A 13,548-nucleotide genomic window follows, 5' to 3' on the forward strand; every position below is an offset into this window, starting at 1 on the left:
GAATAAAATAAATGTTTAAATTGTTGCAAAGTGTCCATATTGTAAACAAACAAACAAAATAACGGAAGTATTTGGCATTGACAAACGAACTCCCCATCTGCCCGTGGATCATCAGTCCACTGTGCCGTTAAACCAAGGACTGACATCGCACACACACTGCTTGTCTTTACCTCTTTAGAAAGTTTTGGCACCATTATCTCCCTGATGTGTGGGCGGCTGGGAATTTCATATCGCAGCTCAAGTATGCTGAGAAGAATCCTATGTTTTCCACGACTGGCATTGGCTGGTCATCGAGAGCGATAAAATGAGTCAGAGCCTCTGTTATTTTAACTGCCCGTGGATTTTCTCTTGACATTTTTCATCGCTTTGCCAAAACCTGAGTTAAAGTTACCAGTATCGGTATCGGTGCATCCCTAACTATAATCCCACACACGGTGTCACATCAGCCCCATGAAGACGAAGGTTGGCTGAGAGAGTTAGTGAGAGAGATGAGCTCTCGAGAAAACAGATGGTTTATTGGACCTCTGGGTTATGTTTAACATGTTTTTTCATTGTTTTGTTGTTGCTTTTTGTTGTTTTTTTAATCTGTAAAAACCCAATAATCACTGAAAAAGACAGAGTTGATGCTTTCAGGAACCATTGGAATTTTTTGATCAAGCTAATGGTTAAAGAGTTATGGTGGTTTGACTTTTGTTTTAATAATTTAAATTCCTAGGATATTAATTTAGTCGAGTATATACCAGACAAGACTTTTTAGACAAGAGTTTAACCTAGTTTGCTGTTAAGGAAATTATCAACAGGTACACTAGAGTGGAAAAAACCCTGAAACAAGTGGCACTGGCAATTTTTCCATCCGTGTCATGTCTCAAATCAAATCAAATCAAATCACTTTTATTATCACATCACATGTGCTAGTACACTGGTACAGCACATGTGAGTGAAATTGCTTCACAAGCAACAGTGGTAGGAAAAATACAGAAACATAATATACAAGCCAAATATATTTATTCTTATAATTGTCACATTCCTGTTCCTATAAGTAAAAATATAAGAATGTATGCACATAACTATATATATATATATATATATATATATAGAGAGAGAGAGATATATAGATATAGATATATATATAAAATATACAGAGGTCAGCAGTATGAATAATGTGCAAAAGAAATGGCAATATGTACAATATGGAAGGCATAAATGTCGAAGTACCTATGAGTGTTTGTGTGTTTAACACACCTTTGTGTGTTAAACTCAACAAACTGCGACTTGTTGAGGTACCTGTAGGGTTGCTGTGAAATCAGCTTTCCAGGTTATAGGAACTTTTGTAGTGAAGAGCTTTCGTTAACATGACAGAGTTCCACTAAGGGGAACCCTGAATTGAAATCCCGCTTGTATCTGGCATTTGTCATGGAATACCAGAATTGCCACCCCCACCACTGGCACACTGTGCTTTTCAAAGAGGACAGCGGGTTTACCCTGAGAACATATAACACATGTGAAAGCTTCCCGAGAAGTCGTGGGGAACTTTATGGTGAATGTAACATCCTTGGTTACGAGCGCTTTGCTGGTGGGTCAGTGATGGTCTGGAGAGGCACATGCACTGAGGTATGCACAGGCCTCTACAGGCAAGGCAATGGCACAATGAGTGCAGTTAGGTATGGGCATGAAATTCGCTGACCCACTGTCAGACCCTACGCTGGTGCAATGGCTCCTGGCTTTCTTCCTGCTGCCCGGCCTCATCCGACAAGAGTATGCAGGCAGTTTGCGTGGGGACTGATACCGTTGACCGACACTCCCCACCCCCCAACCCTATATTGGCCTACTTGACCAAAATTCAATACAACACCCCTGGGACATTTAGCTTTGGTCCATCTGACACCGCCAGGTTGGAACTCAGACTGTCCAGGAGCTCGGCGATGCCCTGGTCCAGATCTGGGGAGAAGATTCCCCGGGAGACATTCAGTCGTCTCAATCGGAGCATGCCCCGTGGTGTGGCATGCATACAAGGACATAAGAGCTTGAATGGATGATAGAAAAACTTGAAAGTAGTCTGTGCTTTCTTTGCCTGCTCTTGAAATGCTAGTCAACCTCCCCCAGCTATAAGAACCTGTGTCCATCTTAAAGACTTGCTGCTGAAGAAGCCCAGCTAGCTCAGTCGGGAGAGCATGAGACTCTTAATCTCAGGGTCGTGGGTTCGAGCCCCACGTTGGGCGAGGGGACTTTTGTGCAACTGCCCGCAAGAGAGAAAAGAAGTGCGTATAGAGAACAGCAAATGGCGTGTTGCGCAATGGAAGATGAATGTATGGTAACAGAAACCAAAGTTACACTGTCGTGTCTGCACAAGTCCACATCTCCACCATTTCATTTGATGATTCTGGACGAAATTTCAAGAGGGCTTAGCAAAAAAGCAACACTCTAGGTTTACCAGCATCCCTACTCTCACTTAGGGTCACAAACTGTGGGTAGAGAATGAAAGCATGAGCTCACATATATAAGCAGCGGCAATGAGTTTTCTCCGTCGGGTGGCAGTGCTCGGCCTCGGAGATTGGATGACAAGCTTAGTATATCAGGAGGAACTCAGATTACAGCTGCAACTCCTCCACATCGAAAGGAGCCTGCTGAGGTGGTTCGGACATTTGAACATCCAGGATGACTTTGAAGAGATCGTTGGTCAACTCGTCAGGATGGCCAAGTGTTCTAAAGCGCCAGACTCAAGGATAGGCTCCTTCCAGACAAAAGGGACTTCTGGTCTCCAAATGGAGGCGTGGGTTCAAATCCCACTCCTGACATCTCCTTTCCTTATTTAAAAATCTGTTTTCAAGAGGTTCATCAACCTTTGTGTGTTAAATTCAACAAACTGCGGCTTGTTGAGGTTGCTGTGAAATCAGCTTTCCAGGTTATAAGAACTTTTGTAGTGAAGAGCTTTCGTTAACATGACAGAGTTCCACTAAGTGGAACCCTGAATTGAAATCCTGCTTGTATCTGGCATTTGTCATGGAATACCAGAATTGCCACCCCCACCACTGGCACACTGTGCTTTTCAAAGAGGACAGCGGGTTTACCCTGAGAACATATAACACATGTGAAAGCTTCCCGAGAAGTCGTGGGGAACTTTATGGTGAATGTAACATCCTTGGTTACGAGCGCTTTGCTGGTGGGTCAGTGATGGTCTGGAGAGGCACATGCACTGAGGTATGCACAGGCCTCTACAGGCAAGGCAATGGCACAATGAGTGCAGTTAGGTATGGGCATGAAATTCGCTGACCCACTGTCAGACCCTACGCTGGTGCAATGGCTCCTGGCTTTCTTCCTGCTGCCCGGCCTCATCCGACAAGAGTATGCAGGCAGTTTGCGTGGGGACTGATACCGTTGACCGACACTCCCCACCCCCCAACCCTATATTGGCCTACTTGACCAAAATTCAATACAACACCCCTGGGACATTTAGCTTTGGTCCATCTGACACCGCCAGGTTGGAACTCAGACTGTCCAGGAGCTCGGCGATGCCCTGGTCCAGATCTGGGGAGAAGATTCCCCGGGAGACATTCAGTCGTCTCAATCGGAGCATGCCCCGTGGTGTGGCATGCATACAAGGACATAAGAGCTTGAATGGATGATAGAAAAACTTGAAAGTAGTCTGTGCTTTCTTTGCCTGCTCTTGAAATGCTAGTCAACCTCCCCCAGCTATAAGAACCTGTGTCCATCTTAAAGACTTGCTGCTGAAGAAGCCCAGCTAGCTCAGTCGGGAGAGCATGAGACTCTTAATCTCAGGGTCGTGGGTTCGAGCCCCACGTTGGGCGAGGGGACTTTTGTGCAACTGCCCGCAAGAGAGAAAAGAAGTGCGTATAGAGAACAGCAAATGGCGTGTTGCGCAATGGAAGATGAATGTATGGTAACAGAAACCAAAGTTACACTGTCGTGTCTGCACAAGTCCACATCTCCACCATTTCATTTGATGATTCTGGACGAAATTTCAAGAGGGCTTAGCAAAAAAGCAACACTCTAGGTTTACCAGCATCCCTACTCTCACTTAGGGTCACAAACTGTGGGTAGAGAATGAAAGCATGAGCTCACATATATAAGCAGCGGCAATGAGTTTTCTCCGTCGGGTGGCAGTGCTCGGCCTCGGAGATTGGATGACAAGCTTAGTATATCAGGAGGAACTCAGATTACAGCTGCAACTCCTCCACATCGAAAGGAGCCTGCTGAGGTGGTTCGGACATTTGAACATCCAGGATGACTTTGAAGAGATCGTTGGTCAACTCGTCAGGATGGCCAAGTGTTCTAAAGCGCCAGACTCAAGGATAGGCTCCTTCCAGACAAAAGGGACTTCTGGTCTCCAAATGGAGGCGTGGGTTCAAATCCCACTCCTGACATCTCCTTTCCTTATTTAAAAATCTGTTTTCAAGAGGTTCATCAACCTTTGTGTGTTAAATTCAACAAACTGCGGCTTGTTGAGGTTGCTGTGAAATCAGCTTTCCAGGTTATAAGAACTTTTGTAGTGAAGAGCTTTCGTTAACATGACAGAGTTCCACTAAGTGGAACCCTGAATTGAAATCCTGCTTGTATCTGGCATTTGTCATGGAATACCAGAATTGCCACCCCCACCACTGGCACACTGTGCTTTTCAAAGAGGACAGCGGGTTTACCCTGAGAACATATAACACATGTGAAAGCTTCCCGAGAAGTCGTGGGGAACTTTATGGTGAATGTAACATCCTTGGTTACGAGCGCTTTGCTGGTGGGTCAGTGATGGTCTGGAGAGGCACATGCACTGAGGTATGCACAGGCCTCTACAGGCAAGGCAATGGCACAATGAGTGCAGTTAGGTATGGGCATGAAATTCGCTGACCCACTGTCAGACCCTACGCTGGTGCAATGGCTCCTGGCTTTCTTCCTGCTGCCCGGCCTCATCCGACAAGAGTATGCAGGCAGTTTGCGTGGGGACTGATACCGTTGACCGACACTCCCCACCCCCCAACCCTATATTGGCCTACTTGACCAAAATTCAATACAACACCCCTGGGACATTTAGCTTTGGTCCATCTGACACCGCCAGGTTGGAACTCAGACTGTCCAGGAGCTCGGCGATGCCCTGGTCCAGATCTGGGGAGAAGATTCCCCGGGAGACATTCAGTCGTCTCAATCGGAGCATGCCCCGTGGTGTGGCATGCATACAAGGACATAAGAGCTTGAATGGATGATAGAAAAACTTGAAAGTAGTCTGTGCTTTCTTTGCCTGCTCTTGAAATGCTAGTCAACCTCCCCCAGCTATAAGAACCTGTGTCCATCTTAAAGACTTGCTGCTGAAGAAGCCCAGCTAGCTCAGTCGGGAGAGCATGAGACTCTTAATCTCAGGGTCGTGGGTTCGAGCCCCACGTTGGGCGAGGGGACTTTTGTGCAACTGCCCGCAAGAGAGAAAAGAAGTGCGTATAGAGAACAGCAAATGGCGTGTTGCGCAATGGAAGATGAATGTATGGTAACAGAAACCAAAGTTACACTGTCGTGTCTGCACAAGTCCACATCTCCACCATTTCATTTGATGATTCTGGACGAAATTTCAAGAGGGCTTAGCAAAAAAGCAACACTCTAGGTTTACCAGCATCCCTACTCTCACTTAGGGTCACAAACTGTGGGTAGAGAATGAAAGCATGAGCTCACATATATAAGCAGCGGCAATGAGTTTTCTCCGTCGGGTGGCAGTGCTCGGCCTCGGAGATTGGATGACAAGCTTAGTATATCAGGAGGAACTCAGATTACAGCTGCAACTCCTCCACATCGAAAGGAGCCTGCTGAGGTGGTTCGGACATTTGAACATCCAGGATGACTTTGAAGAGATCGTTGGTCAACTCGTCAGGATGGCCGAGTGTTCTAAAGCGCCAGACTCAAGGATAGGCTCCTTCCGGACAAAAGGGACTTCTGGTCTCCAAATGGAGGCGTGGGTTCAAATCCCACTCCTGACATCTCCTTTCCTTATTTAAAAATCTGTTTTCAAGAGCTTCATCAACCTTTGTGTGTTAAATTCAACAAACTGCGGCTTGTTGAGGTTGCTGTGAAATCAGCTTTCCAGGTTATAAGAACTTTTGTAGTGAAGAGCTTTCGTTAACATGACAGAGTTCCACTAAGTGGAACCCTGAATTGAAATCCCGCTTGTATCTGGCATTTGTCATGGAATACCAGAATTGCCACCTCCACCACTGGCACCCTGTGCTTTTCACAGAGGACAGCGGGTTTACCCTGAGAACATATAACACATGTGAAAGCTTCCCGAGAAGTCGTGGGGAACTTTATGGTGAATGTAACATCCTTGGTTATGAGCGCTTTGCTGGTGGGTCAGTGATGGTCTGGAGAGGCACATGCACTGAGGTATGCACAGGCCTCTACGGGCAAGGCAACGGCACAATGAGTGCAGTTAGGTATGGGCATGAAATTCGCTGACCCACTGTCAGACCCTACGCTGGTGCAATGGCTCCTGGCTTTCTTCCTGCTGCCCGGCCTCATCCGACAAGAGTATGCAGGCAGTTTGTGTGGGGACTGATACCGTTGACCGACACTCCCCACCCCCCAACCCTATATTGGCCTACTTGACCAAAATTCAATACAACACCCCTGGGACATTTAGCTTTGGTCCATCTGACACCGCCAGGTTGGAACTCAGACTGTCCAGGAGCTCGGCGATGCCCTGGTCCAGATCTGGGGAGAAGATTCCCCGGGAGACATTCAGTCGTCTCAATCGGAGCATGCCCCGTGGTGTGGCATGCATACAAGGACATAAGAGCTTGAATGGATGATAGAAAAACTTGAAAGTAGTCTGTGCTTTCTTTGCCTGCTCTTGAAATGCTAGTCAACCTCCCCCAGCTATAAGAACCTGTGTCCATCTTAAAGACTTGCTGCTGAAGAAGCCCAGCTAGCTCAGTCGGGAGAGCATGAGACTCTTAATCTCAGGGTCGTGGGTTCGAGCCCCACGTTGGGCGAGGGGACTTTTGTGCAACTGCCCGCAAGAGAGAAAAGAAGTGCGTATAGAGAACAGCAAATGGCGTGTTGCGCAATGGAAGATGAATGTATGGTAACAGAAACCAAAGTTACACTGTCGTGTCTGCACAAGTCCACATCTCCACCATTTCATTTGATGATTCTGGACGAAATTTCAAGAGGGCTTAGCAAAAAAGCAACACTCTAGGTTTACCAGCATCCCTACTCTCACTTAGGGTCACAAACTGTGGGTAGAGAATGAAAGCATGAGCTCACATATATAAGCAGCGGCAATGAGTTTTCTCCGTCGGGTGGCAGTGCTCGGCCTCGGAGATTGGATGACAAGCTTAGTATATCAGGAGGAACTCAGATTACAGCTGCAACTCCTCCACATCGAAAGGAGCCTGCTGAGGTGGTTCGGACATTTGAACATCCAGGATGACTTTGAAGAGGTCGTTGGTCAACTCGTCAGGATGGCCGAGTGGTCTAAGGCGCCAGACTCAAGGATAGGCTCCTTCCAGACAAAAGGGACTTCTGGTCTCCAAATGGAGGCGTGGGTTCAAATCCCACTCCTGACATCTCCTTTCCTTATTTAAAAATCTGTTTTCAAGAGCTTCATCAACCTTTGTGTGTTAAATTCAACAAACTGCGGCTTGTTGAGGTTGCTGTGAAATCAGCTTTGCAGGTTATAAGAACTTTTGTAGTGAAGAGCTTTCGTTAACATGACAGAGTTCCACTAAGTGGAACCCTGAATTGAAATCCCGCTTGTATCTGGCATTTGTCATGGAATACCAGAATTGCCACCTCCACCACTGGCACCCTGTGCTTTTCACAGAGGACAGCGGGTTTACCCTGAGAACATATAACACATGTGAAAGCTTCCCGAGAAGTCGTGGGGAACTTTATGGTGAATGTAACATCCTTGGTTATGAGCGCTTTGCTGGTGGGTCAGTGATGGTCTGGAGAGGCACATGCACTGAGGTATGCACAGGCCTCTACGGGCAAGGCAACGGCACAATGAGTGCAGTTAGGTATGGGCATGAAATTCGCTGACCCACTGTCAGACCCTACGCTGGTGCAATGGCTCCTGGCTTTCTTCCTGCTGCCCGGCCTCATCCGACAAGAGTATGCAGGCAGTTTGTGTGGGGACTGATACCGTTGACCGACACTCCCCACCCCCCAACCCTATATTGGCCTACTTGATCAAAATTCAATACAACACCCCTGGGACATTTAGCTTTGGTCCATCTGACACCGCCAGGTTGGAACTCAGACTGTCCAGGAGCTCGGCGATGCCCTGGTCCAGATCTGGGGAGAAGATTCCCCGGGAGACATTCAGTCGTCTCAATCGGAGCATGCCCCGTGGTGTGGCATGCATACAAGGACATAAGAGCTTGAATGGATGATAGAAAAACTTGAAAGTAGTCTGTGCTTTCTTTGCCTGCTCTTGAAATGCTAGTCAACCTCCCCCAGCTATAAGAACCTGTGTCCATCTTAAAGACTTGCTGCTGAAGAAGCCCAGCTAGCTCAGTCGGGAGAGCATGAGACTCTTAATCTCAGGGTCGTGGGTTCGAGCCCCACATTGGGCGAGGGGACTTTTGTGCAACTGCCCGCAAGAGAGAAAAGAAGTGCGTATAGAGAACAGCAAATGGCGTGTTGCGCAATGGAAGATGAATGTATGGTAACAGAAACCAAAGTTACACTGTCGTGTCTGCACAAGTCCACATCTCCACCATTTCATTTGATGATTCTGGACGAAATTTCAAGAGAGCTTAGCAAAAAAGCAACACTCTAGGTTTACCAGCATCCCTACTCTCACTTAGGGTCACAAACTGTGGGTAGAGAATGAAAGCATGAGCTCACATATATAAGCAGCGGCAATGAGTTTTCTCCGTCGGGTGGCAGTGCTCGGCCTCGGAGATTGGATGACAAGCTTAGTATATCAGGAGGAACTCAGATTACAGCTGCAACTCCTCCACATCGAAAGGAGCCTGCTGAGGTGGTTCGGACATTTGAACATCCAGGATGACTTTGAAGAGGTCGTTGGTCAACTCGTCAGGATGGCCGAGTGGTCTAAGGCGCCAGACTCAAGGATAGGCTCCTTCCAGACAAAAGGGACTTCTGGTCTCCAAATGGAGGCGTGGGTTCAAATCCCACTCCTGACATCTCCTTTCCTTATTTAAAAATCTGTTTTCAAGAGCTTCATCAACCTTTGTGTGTTAAATTCAACAAACTGCGGCTTGTTGAGGTTGCTGTGAAATCAGCTTTGCAGGTTATAAGAACTTTTGTAGTGAAGAGCTTTCGTTAACATGACAGAGTTCCACTAAGTGGAACCCTGAATTGAAATCCCGCTTGTATCTGGCATTTGTCATGGAATACCAGAATTGCCACCTCCACCACTGGCACCCTGTGCTTTTCACAGAGGACAGCGGGTTTACCCTGAGAACATATAACACATGTGAAAGCTTCCCGAGAAGTCGTGGGGAACTTTATGGTGAATGTAACATCCTTGGTTATGAGCGCTTTGCTGGTGGGTCAGTGATGGTCTGGAGAGGCACATGCACTGAGGTATGCACAGGCCTCTACGGGCAAGGCAACGGCACAATGAGTGCAGTTAGGTATGGGCATGAAATTCGCTGACCCACTGTCAGACCCTACGCTGGTGCAATGGCTCCTGGCTTTCTTCCTGCTGCCCGGCCTCATCCGACAAGAGTATGCAGGCAGTTTGCGTGGGGACTGATACCGTTGACCGACACTCCCCACCCCCCAACCCTATATTGGCCTACTTGATCAAAATTCAATACAACACCCCTGGGACATTTAGCTTTGGTCCATCTGACACCGCCAGGTTGGAACTCAGACTGTCCAGGAGCTCGGCGATGCCCTGGTCCAGATCTGGGGAGAAGATTCCCCGGGAGACATTCAGTCGTCTCAATCGGAGCATGCCCCGTGGTGTGGCATGCATACAAGGACATAAGAGCTTGAATGGATGATAGAAAAACTTGAAAGTAGTCTGTGCTTTCTTTGCCTGCTCTTGAAATGCTAGTCAACCTCCCCCAGCTATAAGAACCTGTGTCCATCTTAAAGACTTGCTGCTGAAGAAGCCCAGCTAGCTCAGTCGGGAGAGCATGAGACTCTTAATCTCAGGGTCGTGGGTTCGAGCCCCACGTTGGGCGAGGGGACATTTGTGCAACTGCCCGCAAGAGAGAAAAGAAGTGCGTATAGAGAACAGCAAATGGCGTGTTTTGCAATGGAAGATGAATGTATGGTAACAGAAACCAAAGTTACACTGTCGTGTCTGCACAAGTCCACATCTCCACCATTTCATTTGATGATTCTGGACGAAATTTCAAGAGAGCTTAGCAAAAAAGCAACACTCTAGGTTTACCAGCATCCCTACTCTCACTTAGGGTCACAAACTGTGGATAGAGAATGAAAGCATGAGCTCACATATATAAGCAGCGGCAATGAGTTTTCTCCGTCGGGTGGCAGTGCTCGGCCTCGGAGATTGGATGACAAGCTTAGTATATCAGGAGGAACTCAGATTACAGCTGCAACTCCTCCACATCGAAAGGAGCCTGCTGAGGTGGTTCGGACATTTGAACATCCAGGATGACTTTGAAGAGGTCGTTGGTCAACTCGTCAGGATGGCCGAGTGGTCTAAGGCGCCAGACTCAAGGATAGGCTCCTTCCAGACAAAAGGGACTTCTGGTCTCCAAATGGAGGCGTGGGTTCAAATCCCACTCCTGACATCTCCTTTCCTTATTTAAAAATCTGTTTTCAAGAGCTTCATCAACCTTTGTGTGTTAAATTCAACAAACTGCGGCTTGTTGAGGTTGCTGTGAAATCAGCTTTGCAGGTTATAAGAACTTTTGTAGTGAAGAGCTTTCGTTAACATGACAGAGTTCCACTAAGTGGAACCCTGAATTGAAATCCCGCTTGTATCTGGCATTTGTCATGGAATACCAGAATTGCCACCTCCACCACTGGCACCCTGTGCTTTTCACAGAGGACAGCGGGTTTACCCTGAGAACATATAACACATGTGAAAGCTTCCCGAGAAGTCGTGGGGAACTTTATGGTGAATGTAACATCCTTGGTTACGAGCGCTTTGCTGGTGGGTCAGTGATGGTCTGGAGAGGCACATGCACTGAGGTATGCACAGGCCTCTACGGGCAAGGCAACGGCACAATGAGTGCAGTTAGGTATGGGCATGAAATTCGCTGACCCACTGTCAGACCCTACGCTGGTGCAATGGCTCCTGGCTTTCTTCCTGCTGCCCGGCCTCATCCGACAAGAGTATGCAGGCAGTTTGCGTGGGGACTGATACCGTTGACCGACACTCCCCACCCCCCAACCCTATATTGGCCTACTTGATCAAAATTCAATACAACACCCCTGGGACATTTAGCTTTGGTCCATCTGACACCGCCAGGTTGGAACTCAGACTGTCCAGGAGCTCGGCGATGCCCTGGTCCAGATCTGGGGAGAAGATTCCCCGGGAGACATTCAGTCGTCTCAATCGGAGCATGCCCCGTGGTGTGGCATGCATACAAGGACATAAGAGCTTGAATGGATGATAGAAAAACTTGAAAGTAGTCTGTGCTTTCTTTGCCTGCTCTTGAAATGCTAGTCAACCTCCCCCAGCTATAAGAACCTGTGTCCATCTTAAAGACTTGCGGCTGAAGAAGCCCAGCTAGCTCAGTCGGGAGAGCATGAGACTCTTAATCTCAGGGTCCTGGGTTCGAGCCCCACGTTGGGCGAGGGGACTTTTGTGCAACTGCCCGCAAGAGAGAAAAGAAGTGCGTATAGAGAACAGCAAATGGCGTGTTGTGCAATGGAAGATGAATGTATGGTAACAGAAACCAAAGTTACACTGTCGTGTCTGCACAAGTCCACATCTCCACCATTTCATTTGATGATTCTGGACGAAATTTCAAGAGGGCTTAGCAAAAAAGCAACACTCTAGGTTTACCAGCATCCCTACTCTCACTTAGGGTCACAAACTGTAGGTAGAGAATGAAAGCATGAGCTCACATATATAAGCACCGGCAATGAGTTTTCTCCGTCGGGTGGCAGTGCTCGGCCTCGGAGATTGGATGACAAGCTTAGTATATCAGGAGGAACTCAGATTACAGCTGCAACTCCTCCACATCGAAAGGAGCCTGCTGAGGTGGTTCGGACATTTGAACATCCAGGATGACTTTGAAGAGGTCGTTGGTCAACTCGTCAGGATGGCCGAGTGGTCTAAGGCGCCAGACTCAAGGATAGGCTCCTTCCAGACAAAATGGAGGCGTGGGTTCAAATCCCACTCCTAACATCTCCTTTCCTTATTTAAAAATCTGTTTTCAAGAGCTTCATCAACCTTTGTGCGTTAAACTCAACAAACGGCGGCTTGTAGAGGTAGCTTTAGGGTTGCTGTGAAGTCAGCTTTGCAGGTTATAGTAACTTTATCTATTGTGTCTTTCTTCTTTTTCTTATTTCAATAATACATCTAGAATGTCTTAAAATCTACTGTGTATAGGACATTAGAGCATTATCATTCCCAACACGCAACATACTGACGATTTGTCACGGCCTACGTTGTCTCATAGTTACGCAAAAGGCACTCTTTCACGTCCTCATAATACACTCTTGGTTCTCAGTTTATTCCAATATAACCTCACCTGTGGCCGTAAAAGATGCTTAGAGCAGAAGCTCAAACCATCCAGTCGATCATAATCACATCAAGGTATTTGTGATATTAGTGACAACAATAAAATAGCTTCATGTTGTGGCCATCACATAGTGTATTCCAAACCCACTCAGGTTTTGAAATTATACAGATTTAAGGTACATAATGCTTTTTTAGGTTTATTATTTTCATTTCACACGTAGTGCACATGTATAGATTAGCTCCAACCCTCTGTCATTCTTAGAGGCCCACTGTCATTCCCAACATGCAAAATCCCCACGTCTCAACAGTCCCAAGACATAAAATAGTGATGACTTGTCACAATCATCGCAATGTTGCCTGTTGGGATGAGACCCTATTGCCGAGGAACAACATCCGAGATCTCTGTCCAGAAGAGTGCAGTTCTAGGAACAGCTGAGACGCTATATGTGCTGTGTTGTCTTGTGCTTGAGGTGTTTGGAGTACCAACTACAGTTAAGTTGTTACCAGGCCGGGTCACTGCAAGTTGCTCTTCAGTACCACAGTGGTTCTGCTCTCTGTGGACTTTTATTTGCAGGACAGCACATAGACATAAACACTTTCATTTTGTTAGTGAGGAAACCTTGTTTATTCCAGTTCAAGCTACAATTAAAGAAGCAGGAGCAATCCAGACAACTCTGCACATTTATAAAGTTTATGTACAAAGCATCGCACCTGCCATTAACCATTTCTTATTTAGTTATTCCAATATTTCACTATTAAAGTAAAAAAGAATGTTGAAAACCTATTTACCTTGGTATTCATATGTGTTCTGCTTATTTCATACATCTCCACATATGTATAATAACTATATGTATCAGATAAAAATAGCTCAAAATATGCAAAGAGAGCTTTTTTAAGAAATGCTGATTGTGACT

The 13,548-nt window shown here is 46.8% G+C and overlaps 13 non-coding genes across 13 annotated transcripts; all 13 read left to right on the forward strand.

Annotated features, from left to right (window-relative positions):
• The first annotated feature begins 2,146 nt into the window (after window positions 1–2,146).
• trnak-cuu (transfer RNA lysine (anticodon CUU)) lies at window positions 2,147–2,219 on the forward strand. Its single transcript has one exon. It is a non-coding gene; the product is annotated as a tRNA-Lys (tRNA).
• Window positions 2,220–2,684: 465 nt separating this feature from the next.
• Window positions 2,685–2,795, forward strand: trnal-caa (transfer RNA leucine (anticodon CAA)). The gene is made up of 2 exons: window positions 2,685–2,722; window positions 2,750–2,795. It is a non-coding gene; the product is annotated as a tRNA-Leu (tRNA).
• A 938-nt stretch (window positions 2,796–3,733) lies between these two features.
• trnak-cuu (transfer RNA lysine (anticodon CUU)) lies at window positions 3,734–3,806 on the forward strand. The gene has a single exon. It is a non-coding gene; the product is annotated as a tRNA-Lys (tRNA).
• A 465-nt stretch (window positions 3,807–4,271) lies between these two features.
• Window positions 4,272–4,382, forward strand: trnal-caa (transfer RNA leucine (anticodon CAA)). The gene is made up of 2 exons: window positions 4,272–4,309; window positions 4,337–4,382. It is a non-coding gene; the product is annotated as a tRNA-Leu (tRNA).
• A 938-nt stretch (window positions 4,383–5,320) lies between these two features.
• trnak-cuu (transfer RNA lysine (anticodon CUU)) lies at window positions 5,321–5,393 on the forward strand. The gene has a single exon. It is a non-coding gene; the product is annotated as a tRNA-Lys (tRNA).
• A 465-nt stretch (window positions 5,394–5,858) lies between these two features.
• trnal-caa (transfer RNA leucine (anticodon CAA)) lies at window positions 5,859–5,969 on the forward strand. The gene is made up of 2 exons: window positions 5,859–5,896; window positions 5,924–5,969. It is a non-coding gene; the product is annotated as a tRNA-Leu (tRNA).
• Window positions 5,970–6,907: 938 nt separating this feature from the next.
• trnak-cuu (transfer RNA lysine (anticodon CUU)) lies at window positions 6,908–6,980 on the forward strand. Its single transcript has one exon. It is a non-coding gene; the product is annotated as a tRNA-Lys (tRNA).
• Window positions 6,981–7,445: 465 nt separating this feature from the next.
• trnal-caa (transfer RNA leucine (anticodon CAA)) lies at window positions 7,446–7,556 on the forward strand. Its single transcript has 2 exons — window positions 7,446–7,483; window positions 7,511–7,556. It is a non-coding gene; the product is annotated as a tRNA-Leu (tRNA).
• Window positions 7,557–8,494: 938 nt separating this feature from the next.
• On the forward strand, window positions 8,495–8,567 carry trnak-cuu (transfer RNA lysine (anticodon CUU)). The gene has a single exon. It is a non-coding gene; the product is annotated as a tRNA-Lys (tRNA).
• A 465-nt stretch (window positions 8,568–9,032) lies between these two features.
• trnal-caa (transfer RNA leucine (anticodon CAA)) lies at window positions 9,033–9,143 on the forward strand. Its single transcript has 2 exons — window positions 9,033–9,070; window positions 9,098–9,143. It is a non-coding gene; the product is annotated as a tRNA-Leu (tRNA).
• Window positions 9,144–10,081: 938 nt separating this feature from the next.
• trnak-cuu (transfer RNA lysine (anticodon CUU)) lies at window positions 10,082–10,154 on the forward strand. Its single transcript has one exon. It is a non-coding gene; the product is annotated as a tRNA-Lys (tRNA).
• Window positions 10,155–10,619: 465 nt separating this feature from the next.
• On the forward strand, window positions 10,620–10,730 carry trnal-caa (transfer RNA leucine (anticodon CAA)). Its single transcript has 2 exons — window positions 10,620–10,657; window positions 10,685–10,730. It is a non-coding gene; the product is annotated as a tRNA-Leu (tRNA).
• Window positions 10,731–11,668: 938 nt separating this feature from the next.
• On the forward strand, window positions 11,669–11,741 carry trnak-cuu (transfer RNA lysine (anticodon CUU)). Its single transcript has one exon. It is a non-coding gene; the product is annotated as a tRNA-Lys (tRNA).
• The last annotated feature ends 1,807 nt before the right edge of the window (window positions 11,742–13,548 follow it).

The sequence above is a fragment of the Neolamprologus brichardi genome, chromosome 22 (assembly GCF_056152115.1).
Source record: "Neolamprologus brichardi isolate AB-2024 chromosome 22, ASM5615211v1, whole genome shotgun sequence".
In the NCBI taxonomy this organism is placed as follows: Eukaryota; Metazoa; Chordata; class Actinopteri; order Cichliformes; family Cichlidae; genus Neolamprologus; species Neolamprologus brichardi.